Below are 14,009 nucleotides of genomic sequence, written 5' to 3'. Positions count from 1 at the left end.
GGCGTCAGGCCTGGGCAAGGGGCCGATCCTGCGATTGGAGGGTGATGGGGGTCAATGCCTGAGGGATCCCAGTATGTGAGAGGGGGCAGGCTGGGCTAAGGGACACTCCCCCCACCCAGTGCACGAATTTCGTGCACCGGGCCCCTAGTATATAATAATATCAATGTGCACAAAATGTTTTGGAAGAAACAGCTAGATTAGAGTATCTGAAGAATTACACAGGAAATATTATACACAAGCATAAAAATATGAGTTTTTCAGATTAAGAATCAGGGCGTTACATTCCAGACTGAAGAGCACGTCTAAAAGCACAGTGGCGTGAAAGTGCACAGCTGGTTTGGGCATAAAGACATAATGTGATGTGACTTACAGGGATGTGGAACTAGGAATAGAAGATGGAAACCTAGACTGAAGTCAATAGTGACAGACCTTATATACCTTGTTGTAGCCTTGAATTTTGCCTTGTGTGGATTAGGAATCAAGAAGTTGGCCTATTTAGATTTATGTTTATAATGATTGCTGGTGGCAGTTGGGTGATGGGTCATATGGGAAGATAAGAAACTCATGAGACATAACTAAAATTCCAATAGAACAGGAAAATCCCCATGTAATATCCAAATATCCTGGTGATGGGCATGGACCAAATCAGACCAATCAGATTATTTTGCCCAAATTTTTCAAATTATTGCTAGGAGAGAGAAGCCTCTTTTTTTTTTTTTTTCTAGAGAGCAGCTTTGGGGATCATTTCTCTCTGGTTAAAAGATTCAATGAATGTGAGCTTGAAAGTGAGGAATCAAATACCTGAATGAATATATCCAAGAAATAGATATGAAGACAAGCGAGAAAAAGCAAGGAAGTTCTGAATCCATTTGAGTTCTAGTCTGAGACACCCCCAAAGTTAGCTTGACCCCATTTCTCACATAGTTTGATTTTGTGAGCTGTTATATTCTTATTTTTTGCTGAAGATTGTTCAAGTTGGGTTATTGTCACATGCACCTGAAAGTATTTATTAACACAGAGGTTCTTGTATTGTGTATATGAAAAGAATGAGGAGAATGAGCTTGCAGACTCATACAGTGATGAATAACCAGATCAGATTCTGAAGTCAGCATTTTTACTCTTACTCCTGTAGCAAAGACAAATGACCAAACGGCAGCTCTTCCTGGCTAAAAGATTATGTAAGCCAAAGATGGGCCAGATTTCTTTAGTTGTGCACTAATATTTACAATTCTTTGGACTTTTAAAAATAATCCTGATCAAGGAGAGTTTTTCCCCAAAGAAATGATAAAAGTTATATCTTAATGAAGTTCTACTCCTACTTTTCCTGTGTTTTTTTTTCTGTTAAACATTCAGAGTGAACAAATTCTTTGTTATCTCCTAGAAGTGCATGCTGTCCTCTTCCCATATCCCTTTAGTTTCATTCTTTAATCCCTGGGTAAAGGGCCTTAAACCATGTAAGAAATAGAAAACAATCAGCCAAATAATTATTGGGCATGCCTGTGAGAAAGAATAAAGGGAAGAAATGATTCTACTACCGTCTCCTGCTTTGCATTTATGTACAAATCATTCAGCTGTGCTCAAATCCCTGCTACCTGGCATCTTTCCTGTTGGAAGAGGTGACCTAAATTCAGTTTCAACTTCTGCACAGCTGAATATTGCTGCTGGTTTTAATAGAACTAAACTCTCATTGGACAGTGAGGTAACAGAGGCCAGAGAATCAAAAGTTATTTGCCCAAAATTATATAACTGTTGCCAGCAAGCCAGGACTAGAATCCAGGCCTCCTAATTCCCTCATCTGTGTTTTATTGCACCGTACATCTCTGTCTCCACCCTGCATCAGGAAGACGTAGAGGGCAGGAAAGCTTTTCACTAGGGAGCGTCAGTAAAAAGTGAAAATCCTAAACTAAAAATATCTTTCATGTCATTTTTCTTCAAGAGTTACTGGCAGGGTCAAGAGGTGACAGTGAGGATTAAACAGAATTTTTTTGCAGCTTCATGAGTTTTCCAGTGGAATGCCTTGATGAACAACAGCTGTTTCATCATCTGGGCATGTTGAGACTCCTCCCGCTCCCCCTCCCCTCCTGCAATGTTTATTGCATGCCTGCAACATACAAGGGGATGCTGTGTTCTGCTGCCTCACAGCCTTCACTGGAGTTGAACTTACAATGTCTAATTATAAAGATGGTGCCTGTGGGTGATACTCTGTTGGCAGAAACTTATAGCTAAAAACATGGGCCAGACTGTAGGGAAGCGTTTGGAAACTTGGTTCTCTTCCTTCTCTTTTCTGCATCATGGAAGGCAAGACCACTGCCCTCCAGGAGGGAGCACGGCCTGTCTGATTGCTGTCAGAGAGGTTCTTGTCTCCTCGGCACCCCTCTGAGTTAAGTGCAGGAAGAGCACAGGAATGGGGGTCAGGCAGGTCAGAGAAGAGTTTCAATCTCATCTGTGCTAGCATTTGACCTGGGATAAGTCACTCCAATTCCATGAGCCTCACTTTTGCCACCTATAAAATGGGAATGCCAAAATGGATCATCTTTTGTGAAAATAAGATGAGATAGTATAAGTAAAATATATATCATATACTATGCGTAGAACATGGTGTGTGCCCAATAAGTGGTAATTTCACTTTCACTTTCTTTTGTTTTGGCCTCCTGCCTTCCTGACCAATCTAAATGGAGAGCACCTCTGGGCTCAAAGTCTGTGACAGCAAGGGCTCACAGGGATGGCCTGGGGAGGGTACTCTCGCTCTAGGGGCCTGTGTGGTTTGAACTGCAGGAGAGCAGTGACCTCCCCAGCATGGCTTGAGTCCTGAGACAGCTAGTTACTTCCTATTCCTCAGCTGCCATGATTTATCACCAAAAATGATGAAACCAACCTTTCCCTGCCCAGATTGATTTTGTTCAGAGACTCCCTGGACTTGTGAACTGTCTTTCACTCCATTGGTGATGGAAAATATTGGCTTTGGCAGGTAAATAAAAATCTTCTGATAACAAGGTTAGTAGTTTCCCAAACTGTATTGCACAGCTTCATATTTAACTCTAGATTTATATTATTCTGTGTCTTAACTTCACCTAAGTTAGGATTGTCACCTAATTGCCTTAAATGGAACTGCACACTCTTCAGAAGGAAGAGATGCCTTATGTTCCCATATTCTCATGTTGTGCTTAGCACAGTGTATTCAAGAATCACTTTTTATTTTACTTTGCTGAGCCAATTTGGGTAGAGATTAAATTTAACCCAAACTAAAAGTATTTATTGGCAAAGAATTCAAGGTGAAGTTATAGGTAGGATTGGATGGACTTCTAATTTATAGGTGACTAGAGGCCCAGTGCACAAATTTGTGCACGGGTGGGATCCAGCCGGCCCACCCTGATCGCGCCCGATCGGGCCGGGTCGGAGGGGGAGTGGTAAGAGTGGACATGGGAGGTTGACCAGCCAGCCCCACCCCCAATCAGGGGGGGGGGCAATCAGGGGCAGGGCCAGCTGGAGTGAGGGGCTGTAGGCGGTTGGCCGGCCCCAACCCCTGGTCGAACTCCTGGTTGAATTCCCAGTTGAGGGGATAATTTGCATATTAGCCTTTTATTATATAGGATAGGGTGTTTCTCTGCATATGATTCTCTCCCTCCAGCTCTGGTGACTGTTTCCTTCTCTTACCCCTTCCGGCTTAGGATGCCAAAGGCCTGACTTTAATAGCTCTGGAATACTGAACCATCCTTTACGCTTTTTCTGCATCCTGCCCCAACCAATGGAACTAGCCCCAATATTAAGCCATGCACAAAATGTCCTTTGGTAGAGTGCCATCTTTTCCCTGCTGGGACTCTGACTGAGGGACCCCTTCTTCGCAGGGGCTTAGTGACTACTGGGAGGGGACAGACAACAAACATATCATTACAAGTTATGAGAAGATCCATGAAGGGACCAAAATGGATGGTGTGAAAGAGAATAAGAGACTGGGATCTAATTCAGATAGGATGGAGATGGCCTTTTAACTAAGTCCTGGAGAATGAGAAGGAGACAGAAGTGAATTTGAGGCAAAGAGATTTCATGTATTCTCTTTTCACTCAGTTTGCACAACAACCTGTTGAGGGGGAAATATTGTTATTTAGGGGAAAGTGCACTCAATTAGAAATAGGAGACCTAGGTTCTTAGTCTCAGGTTTCCACATTTCCAAATGGGCAAACCAAGGCTCAGACAGTTAAATGACTATGTCATACCCTGTGGCAAAGCTAGGATTAGAAGCCCACTCTCTTTCACCAGAGTACGCTAATTCCTCAGCCTGGAAATAGGTCAAGATCTTGGTGAGCATCTTAGAACAGTTAAGGGGATTGGCTAGAATGGGTATTTATAATAGTCTTGACTTCTCCACAGATTATATATGTAGATTTATTTAATCAGAAACCCTAAAGAAGTTATGCGTTGTTCTTAGTAATTTTCCTTTTACCTCATTTGATTTCCAACTGTTTATTTCCTAAGGAAAGAATAATCCATGAACCATTGGACCTTAACGTGCCAAACATAGGCCACACTTCCCTGTATTGTGCTGTTTGTGTAATTCCTGACATTGGCACCAGCCTCCATCCAGATGAGGCGGCTTCTTTATGTCCTCTCTGGAAATTTCCTCTGGTGCTCAGGCTGTGCAGGTTTGGCTATGTTGGTTCACAGACAGGAACTCTGGCTGAGGTCACCATTGCACTTTCTGTTGTGTTTTTTTTTTAAAGCTTTGAAGGCTATCCAGCTATCTTTCCAGATAAAACTCCCACCTCTGCTCCTTCTTTCCTTCTCATTGCAAATCCACACTGAAATCTGAGCCTTCCAGGGTATCCATCCAATGCCATTCAAAACAACAGATAGATGAAATTTAAGCCAGGTACCTGAGACCACTTATTTTCTATCAGTACACATTACTCCAGTCCTCAGATTAATGCCAAACTTTAGCTTATCCTACTTTTAATAGTACATCTACTATAAGCTATTCTACAATGCCTAAAGATGTTATCTATTTAGGATGACCTTCACATATTTTATCATTGTGATCATTGTTTTCATTTCATATCTTCCCCACAAATTTATCCTTTTTCTTACTGTATTTTTGTATTACTATTATCCTTTCCGACCGCTTTCTTCCCAAAGTTGAAAAAAAGTCTTTTTTTTTTTCATCCCCATAGTGAGTGTCAGTTGTTTCCTTTGCTAAAGATCCCTTTTTCCTTTTCTAGGTAACTACTTCCTCCAGGGTATCTGCTTCTACCTCCCTCAAAAATTACGTGATTCTGGGGGAGCTGCCATTTTCTCTCTCTCTCTCTCTCTCTCTCTCCTTCACACACACACACACACACACACACACACACACACCACCTGCCACATGGTTGGGCAAGTGACCAGGGCCAGACCAGGCATAGCCCAATTACAGCAATATGTGATAGTTTAGCCAGAATTTCTCACTGTGATTTATACGTGTTGGAGCAGCGGGGAGAGTGCTACCTCTTCCTCTGATCACGAAGCTGAGAAGACCTTCCTTCCGCCAAGGGCTTGGAACAATGAAGTATTTGAACTACCTGGGCCATGTCGCATGGAGAAAATCGATCCGCCATAGGAGAGAAGAGCACCACCAGACAAAAGGAAGCACGGACACATCCAGCGGACCCGAGGCCAGTTCTACCCGATGTTCCTAGTTGCATGTACCAATAAATGCTCTGTTCCTTTAAGTCAGTGGTTCTCAACCTTCTGGCCCTTTAAATACAGTTCCTCATGTTGTGACCCAACCATACAATTATTTTCGTTGCTACTTCATAACTGTAATGTTGCTATTGTTATGGATCGTAATGTAAATATCTGATACACAGGATGGTCTTAGGTGACCCCTGTGAAAGGGTTGTTCGACCGACAAAGGGGTCTCGACCCACAGGTTGAGAACTGCTGCTTTAAGTCAATTTTAGTTGGGTTTTTGTTACTTAACAAGTTCCCAACTACAATCCTCTTCTCTGATTCCTTCTTGTTTTCTCATATTATATCTAGAGTCTTTCCTAGAAGATTTATTCTTTACATGTAATTCTAAACCCTAAATCATTTTTAACCAACTCATAATCCTCCAAATCTATAATGGGGAGAATAGAACTGCCTATTTCTGGAACATCAACACCCCAAAGATATATCCCTTCCCAAGACTGAAATGGGCCTTCCTAGAAGACACAGCCTCTGACTTCATTCTATACATTCTGGTCTGCAGCCCATATTAAATACTAAGAAGCATTACAATAATTTATGTGCAGCCCTAGCTGTCTTAACTGAAGTCCTCTGGAGCCATTAGAATTCTGGAACAGCTCCAGGTGCAAAAATGCCTGAGAAACTTGGACAAAACAGAACAAAAAGCCCTTGGCAGTAGGGAAGCAATTTCTGGAAACATCAAATGGGGGAGCCATAGAATGCTGAGGAATTAAATTCCTCTCATAGCTATAAAATGGAAGGGGAAAAAAACTCTCATTAATGGCTACATCTATATATCTCATTATCCAAGACAAATGAATAAAATGACAGAAAATATCAGAGGCTGGGAAGACAGCAAGTAGAAAAAAGGGAGAGACTAATGTGAATCAATGTGGTGGTGGTAAGATGGATTTTAGGGGTGCTCTGGAACTGTGAGAGGCCCACCAGAGGACAGTGAAGAAACTCAGGCAAGGGGAAGGGAGTCTGAGGAGGGTGTTAGCAGGACAAAGGCTATCTTTATTCACATGGGCTGGGAGAAGAGGAGAAGCCCACACCTACCTGCCTTGTACCCCCTGCTCATGGAAATATCCAGGGGCCTTGTCAAAGGCATGACACCTGTACCATTTTAGCAGTAAGTGGAGGTGTCCCCTACTTACTTCATTGAGGCCAAACCAAAAGGCAAAACTAATCTTGAACAATAATTTTGCCAGCACCATACTGTAAACAAAATTTTGGCATTTCAGTGAAGACATCCCTTGGTTTAAATTTCATTATTTTTAATAAAAAGCGAAGTGCATATCTAAAATGTATTTGATAATCTTCAAAGAGAAAACAGGCACCATGTTCGCAGTTGCTCTAGCATGTGCTGGACCTGAGTGTTTGCTTGTTTGGTTGTTTGCACAGCTGCTGGGGAAGGGGAAAGGGAGTTGGGGGCACGAACAAAGGCAGTGTTAGGAGAAAGACGCAACTCCTAAAAGCCTGTTGTGAAAGTTTCTCAAGAAGGGATTTCCCCTATGACCTCACTCAGCAGGGGTCCAGGAGTAGCTCAGTCTAGTGAAAGAGCTTAACTTGCCTCCTCCCCCTCCCCCCGCCCCCCTTTGTATTTCCAAAGCTGTCAGTCACTTTTGTTAACCATGACAGCCCAGCCTCACCAATGCTTTCGGGAATTAAGGACGGGGCTTGAGTCCACACTGGGACAAAACAGTGCGAGGAAAGCAGCAGCCTTGAGCAGTTGATTACACACAGCATGAGATGCCCAGAGCACAGAGAAGTCATCTGGAGAAGAATGACCAGTGGAGGGGACAAGCCACAACCAGGACAGATGTGTGGGGCATTCCTTGAGGAGTCTCAGGGAGATGTGGGAAGGGGGTCTGATAAAAGACAGCATTTTCTGTGCATATAGAATGGATGCTTATATTGCTACTATTGTTTTTATTCAGAGTAAGGGGGCCAAAACAGTTAGAGAATTTGAGGACACAAAGTTTACACTGAATATGCAAGCAGATCAGGAAAAAATTGTTTTATCTTTGCTGCGTGATATTGGTGCTGAGAAGTCATCAAACCCACAGAAATAGTAAAGAGGCACCTTTCATAAGAATTTACACCATTTTCTTCAGTTTTCAGCCATATAACATCATAATTTTTCCACTTCTGGTTCAATGCTCAATGACAAATCAAACTGTTTCATGATTAGCTGAAGCTGACTGAATCATGAGCATTGCTGTAAGGGCTAATTTTGATGTTTAAACCAAAGTACGGCATCATAAGTCTAAATATAATTGGATTAATCATTAACTGGAAGAAGACTGTTTTGAAGATGTTTTCACCGTCAGTGAAGCAGAAATCAGAGAAAAAAAATAATTGTACTCACATGAGAAACTATCTCCTCACAAAGAAAAAAGAAAAAAATATATCACCTCATACCCCATTAAAGTAGGTGAAAAAATTTATTATATTAATACATTTTGTATTAAAATAGTCACTGCATGACAATTTGACCTGTAAAAGTGGCTGGTCACACCTAAAGTCAGTTATTCCCAAATCAGTCATAAAGAGAAGAGGCAAGTCAGGAAATATGGACCCCAGAACAAACCTGGAGACTTTTGGAACATGAGGATAAAAGAGATTTTGTCTTTTGAAAAAACTATTAACCCACTGATTTTTATCTGGGCTTGTGTGTTCCTGGAATGAAGATTGCATTTCCTAGTCACCTTTGCCTCAGGTGAAACCTACGAAAGTTCTGGGAGGTAAATGGAAATGATGCACACAAGTTTGAAAAGTGTCTTAAAGGGGAGACAGCACACTGTCTTTTTATCATCTCCTTTCTTTTTGTTTTTGTTTTTTTGTTTTGTTTTATTGCTTAAAGTATTACAAAGGGTATTACATATGTGTCGCCCTTGACTGTTGGCTGATGTGTGCATAACCCCTGGGGCTTGGCAGATCTCTTGGATTATACACAACACCCCCAAGGAATAGCAGAGAAGAAAACAGGAATAGGCTGGAGCTCCTAACAAATTCATACCAGTCCTGGATGCTGATCTCCAGGGTTTTTACTGAGACAATAAAATGTTCTGGATGAAGTCACCATATTTGGGTTTTCTGCCAAAGGACACTGAACCCAATGCTAACAAATATGACAGGGAAAGTAGATCACTGTCTCTCTATTCTGACCGGAGCTTTGGAAAATGTATGTTGCTAAGAAACTGTTTATTGAGTGACACACTTTAAAAATGATAACTAGCTCACGGATTTGAGCCAGGCACTAGTCCTTTCTTTGTCTCTGGGGATCACATGGGCTCGGGCAGATCCTGTAAGACCTTGAAGCAGTTCATACAGATTCTTCCGACTTTGGATCCTCCAACTCTCCATATTTCCCTGCTTCTCTCCTCCAGCAATTATCAAATTTCATTTTGTTTTGTTTCTTTGTACTCAAGACTTTGACATGCTTGAAGGGAAGTATCTTTATCAATTCTTAGGAAAAAATTTCTTAAAGGAGGACTTCCTCACACTTGCATGGATATAACAGTTAAAATAAGTAACAAACCCCTAAATGAGTAGTTCCCCACCTCACCAAACCAGCAACAAATATCCCACCAAACCAGTAACATCTTTCTAGAGCAAATATTTTATAAGCCTCTCTTTGCTACCCTCAGATAAAATTCAAACATGATAGAATTTATCTGCATGTATAAATAAAGAATTCAACATAACCCCCAAACTATAACATAAAAATAAAATCCTGAAATAATGTTTATTCCTATGTAAATGTTCAAGTATGAGCACATTAGAAGACAAAGCGCCCCCATTTGAACGTGTTTCCAAAATGTTCCCCAGGAAACCACTACCTTGGAAGGTGGATAAAACTTCCAGGTCAGAAGTATGTCCCTCCCTCCCCCCACATAGGAGCTTCTCTTTCCAGGGACAATTTAGAAGTTCTAGGTGGTTTTACTTTATTAAGAAATGTGGCATTTTTAAAATAGCAGTATTACCTCAAATATGCTCTGTAGCAAGAAATTTTCCTATTAGTAAGTGTTGTGTTAAATAAAAAAGTATAACCTAATAGTGTAAGAAATATTTTTTCTTCTTGCTCTAGGCCAGCGGTTCTCAACCTGTGGGTCGCGACCCCTTTGGGGGTCGAACGACCCTTTCACAGGGGCCGCCTAAGACCATTGGAAAACACACATATAATTACATATTGTTTTTGTGATTAATCACTATGCTTTAATTATGTTCAATTTGTAACAATGAAAATACATCATGCATATCAGATATTTACATTGCAATTCATAACAGTAGCAAAATGACAGTTATGAAGTAGCAACGAAAATAGTTTTATGGTTGGGGGTCATCACAACATGAGGAACTGTATTAACGGGTCGTGGCATTAGGAAGGTTGAGAACCACTGCTCTAGGCCATTAAGAGTTCTGAAGATGTCACTGTGCTCTGTGAATCTAATTCCCAAACCTATCTCAGCACAGAATCCTTTTTCACTGGAACATCTCCTGAGTCCAGTTTCTCATGGAAGAAACTTAGAAAACACTGCCTTACAGCCTTCGATGAGCCCATCACCACGGAGACAGAAAAGGGCCTTTTGGAGGATCTGAAACCCACGTGTGGGAGAGCAGCCTGTACTGGACAATTCATTTTGCCGGGAAGTGGGCATCTTAGTTCCCCCTCAATGTCACATATTTGCCATATTCACTTGACTTTCATGAGAGGGAGGCAAACAGGTAAAATTCATCTGACATCAGAGATGTTTTCGGGGAAGCAGAATTTTAATGTTGCTGGTGATACGTATTGACACCTATTTTGTCTGGATTTCACAGCAGATGGACCTATAGCTACTTTAGCAAGACATCACGGAAATGATCTGCTCATAACATTGACAAATGAGGCATTATAAAAGGATACATGTCATCTGATAGCTTTAAATAGTATGTTTTATGAGTAATATTCAAATGACAATATTTTAGTCATTCCTATTTTGTGTAAGGACTTTTTTACAGTCACCGTTTCATTTCATCCACACAACACATCTATGAGCTCTTGTTGGTCCCATTTTAGAGATTTAAAAACCTGAAGTTCAGGGTCATTAAGTGCCAATGTCACAGAATTGTTTAGTGGCAGAACTTGGATGCAGGGAAGTGGCCATTTTAGGCTTCCTTAGAAGTCACAAATTTGCCCTATTTCACTTGATTTTTAAAAGAGGAAGGCAAACACTTAAAACTAACATGACATCAGAAATGTTTTCAGGAAAGCACAATTTTAATGTTTTTCCCTTTGCCTCCCTTAATTAAGGGAAATTTTTTTAGAACATTTTCCATTTTTTAAAAAAAGACAGTTAGAAATGACAGGCTAGCCTCCAGCTATCAGGAAAACAGGATCACTGATGCCTTGAGGGTGGTACGGCCCATGCTTTAGTGCACACATTGTAACTGAAGAACCTACGCTGAGCTGAACTGCTGAAAAGTTATGAGGTTGAAAAGATTGTGATGTTTTTCTTCTTCCCTCAGTGTCACCTGATTTAAACTTCAAGGTGTGTTATTTGAAAACCACTTGTTTCCAGTGACTCATTTTGAAATCACTGATTTCATCTTCCTGGTTCTTTGTGAAGCCAGGAAAGGAGATCAACACCATATTGTTTTCACCTTCAAACACGCTTACCCTGTAACCAGAAGAATCCAGAACTGTTATTGTTCACTTGTTGAAGAATATGTTCCTGCTTTATCTTTTCACAAGAGTAGAAATCCATTCTGAAAACAGGTGCCCTGCTTGCCATCTGTTTCATCCTCCAGCAATTTTCAAGCAACATGTTTATAAAAGATTCACCTATCAGTCAGCACATATTTATTTAAACACCTACTATATACCAGACATTGCTCTACATTCTGGAACTACAGTAGTAGGACAGACTAGATCTTTTCTCCTTGGAGTTTGTGCTCTAATGATAAACATATAAATACAAATGATCCTCCCAGAAAGTGAAAATGCTATGAAGGAAAATAAAAGATGGTGGTATATCATAATGACCAAAGTGGAAGATTTCTTCATATTTAGACAGCCTTTCCATGGAGGTAACATCTGAGCTGCTGTCAGAATGACATGATTTTGAAAAAGAGAGTGCCAACTGTAGAGAAGAGCATTAAGATGAGAATAAAACTTGGGACTTTGAGGAACAGAACGGAGGCAGTCCCAGTGGAGAGTGATAAGAGAAGAGAAAAACAGTATATGAGATCAGAAGGGCTAACGGGGTCCAGAGCCTGTGGTAAGAACTTGGGTTTTATCCCAAGTGCAATGGAAAGACAGTGAAGGTTACTGAGGCTGCTGTTAAGAGCTACTTCTAGGCTGACAAAAAAAAAAAAAAAGGCAGCAAAAAATATCAGTTAGGCCAATTGCAATAGCTTAAGTGAGCAATAGTAATGCTTGGACTAGGTAGTTCAGTGGAGATAGGAGGAAGAAGTAGCTTTCAAGATAGAACTGTCCAAATTTGCTGATAGATTATATGAGGAAAATGGGAAGGACTTCTAGAATTTTGCCTAAACAACTGGATTGATAGTGGTGACATTTTCTGAACTGGGGAAGAGTAGAAGAGGCATAGATTTGTGGGAGATATGGGAAATCCAGAGTGCAGTATTGGACATGTTAACTTTGAGATTTATTTTAGACATCTACATAGAGATGTCAAGTAGGCAGCTTGAGTATACACGAGATCAGAGGAGGGGATTATAGCTGGAGATATATGGCGCCCCATAAAGCCCAAGAGGGCTGAACCCTTTGCAACGTGCTCCCTCCACTTTCCCACAGTCATTCCCAATTCTCTCTGTAACTGATTTGCTCTGTGTCATAATTCTCCATGAAAGTTTCTACTTTCAATCTGGTTTTCCACTCGCTGAAGCCTTTCTTATCTCTCTTCCTTTGTCATCAGTGTCTTCCCGAAATGCAAGCAGAATTAACACCCACCTAAACCAAACTAAATGAAACTGCAAATCTTCCTCATTCAGTAGGATCATAACTTGCATTCCAAGACAATCCAGATGACCTTTTCTTTGTTAATCCTCACCCAAGAGTATAATTTCCATTGATTTTTAGAGAGAGTGGAAGGGAGGGGGCGAGACACAGCAAGAGAAACATCGATGTGAGAGAAACACATTGACTGGTTGCCTCTCACACATGCCTGGATTGGGGCTAGGATCGAGCCTGCAACCAAGTGGATCCTGGGACCCTTCAGTCCACGGGCTGATGTTCTATCTACTGAGCCAAACCAGCCAGGGCTCTAGAAGACTTTTGTAGAGTTCGTAAGAAGTGTGGCTCTGGCCACCAGTCTGACCTTTGAACTGTTTCACCAACCTTCACCTCTTCTTTACCCTCTCCTGATAGTCTTTGCTTTACTTTTCCAGGCACCCACTCACAATCTTATTACTTGTAGGGCCTAGATTTCAACCAATTGCGAACTAATCAATCCTTGGGTGTTTAAAGGAGTACTCATGTCTGGTATATTTACCTTTCACCTGGAAGATTGAAAGAACAAAAAATAGTAAGGATCAAATAAATGGCCCTGAGATGGTAGAAATTTAAATAGATTTTCTCCAATTTTAACATCCAGGTTGGTTACTTTCCTGTAGCCTCTTCTATCCATTGTTTTCTCATATTTTTCATCTTAAAGATTTTTTCCCCCATGAAATTGTGTCACACGGATGAACCTTGAGGACATTATACTAACTAAGTGAAATAAGCTAGTGAAATAACCCAGTGACAAAAAGACAAATACTGTATGATTCCCCTTATATGAGATAACCAGAATAGTCAAATTCATAGAAACAGAAAGTAGCATGGTGGTTTCCAGGGGCTGAGAGAAGAGGGAAATGGAGAGTTGTTGTTTAACATGTAGAGTTTCAGTTTTGCAAGACAAAAAAGTTCTGGAGATGGGTTACACAACAAAGAGAATATACTTAGCACTACTAAATAGTCACTTAAAAATGGTTACGATGGTACATTTTATGTTAGGCATATTTTACCTAAATTAAAAATTTAAGAATTTAAGCTAGCAGCAAAAAAACAAGTCAGAGATATTTGAAGCATAAAAAGGATTCAACTCGCTGTGGCTTAAATGAAGAAGACCACATAATGAGGAGCTCAGGTAGCCTCTAGATGATGGGCTCAGCCAGGAAAAAGGAACCTAAGTTCTATAACCGTAAGGAACAGATTCTGCCAACAACCTGAAATAACAAAAAGTTGGTTTTGGATTCTTCCCCAGACTTTTCTTGTAAGAACCGGCTTTGCTGGCACCTTGATATCAGCCTTGGGAGAC

Source organism: Myotis davidii, unplaced genomic scaffold (assembly GCF_000327345.1).
Source record: "Myotis davidii unplaced genomic scaffold, ASM32734v1 scaffold641, whole genome shotgun sequence".
Classification (NCBI taxonomy): Eukaryota; Metazoa; Chordata; class Mammalia; order Chiroptera; family Vespertilionidae; genus Myotis; species Myotis davidii.
This window is presented reverse-complemented; position numbering follows the sequence as displayed.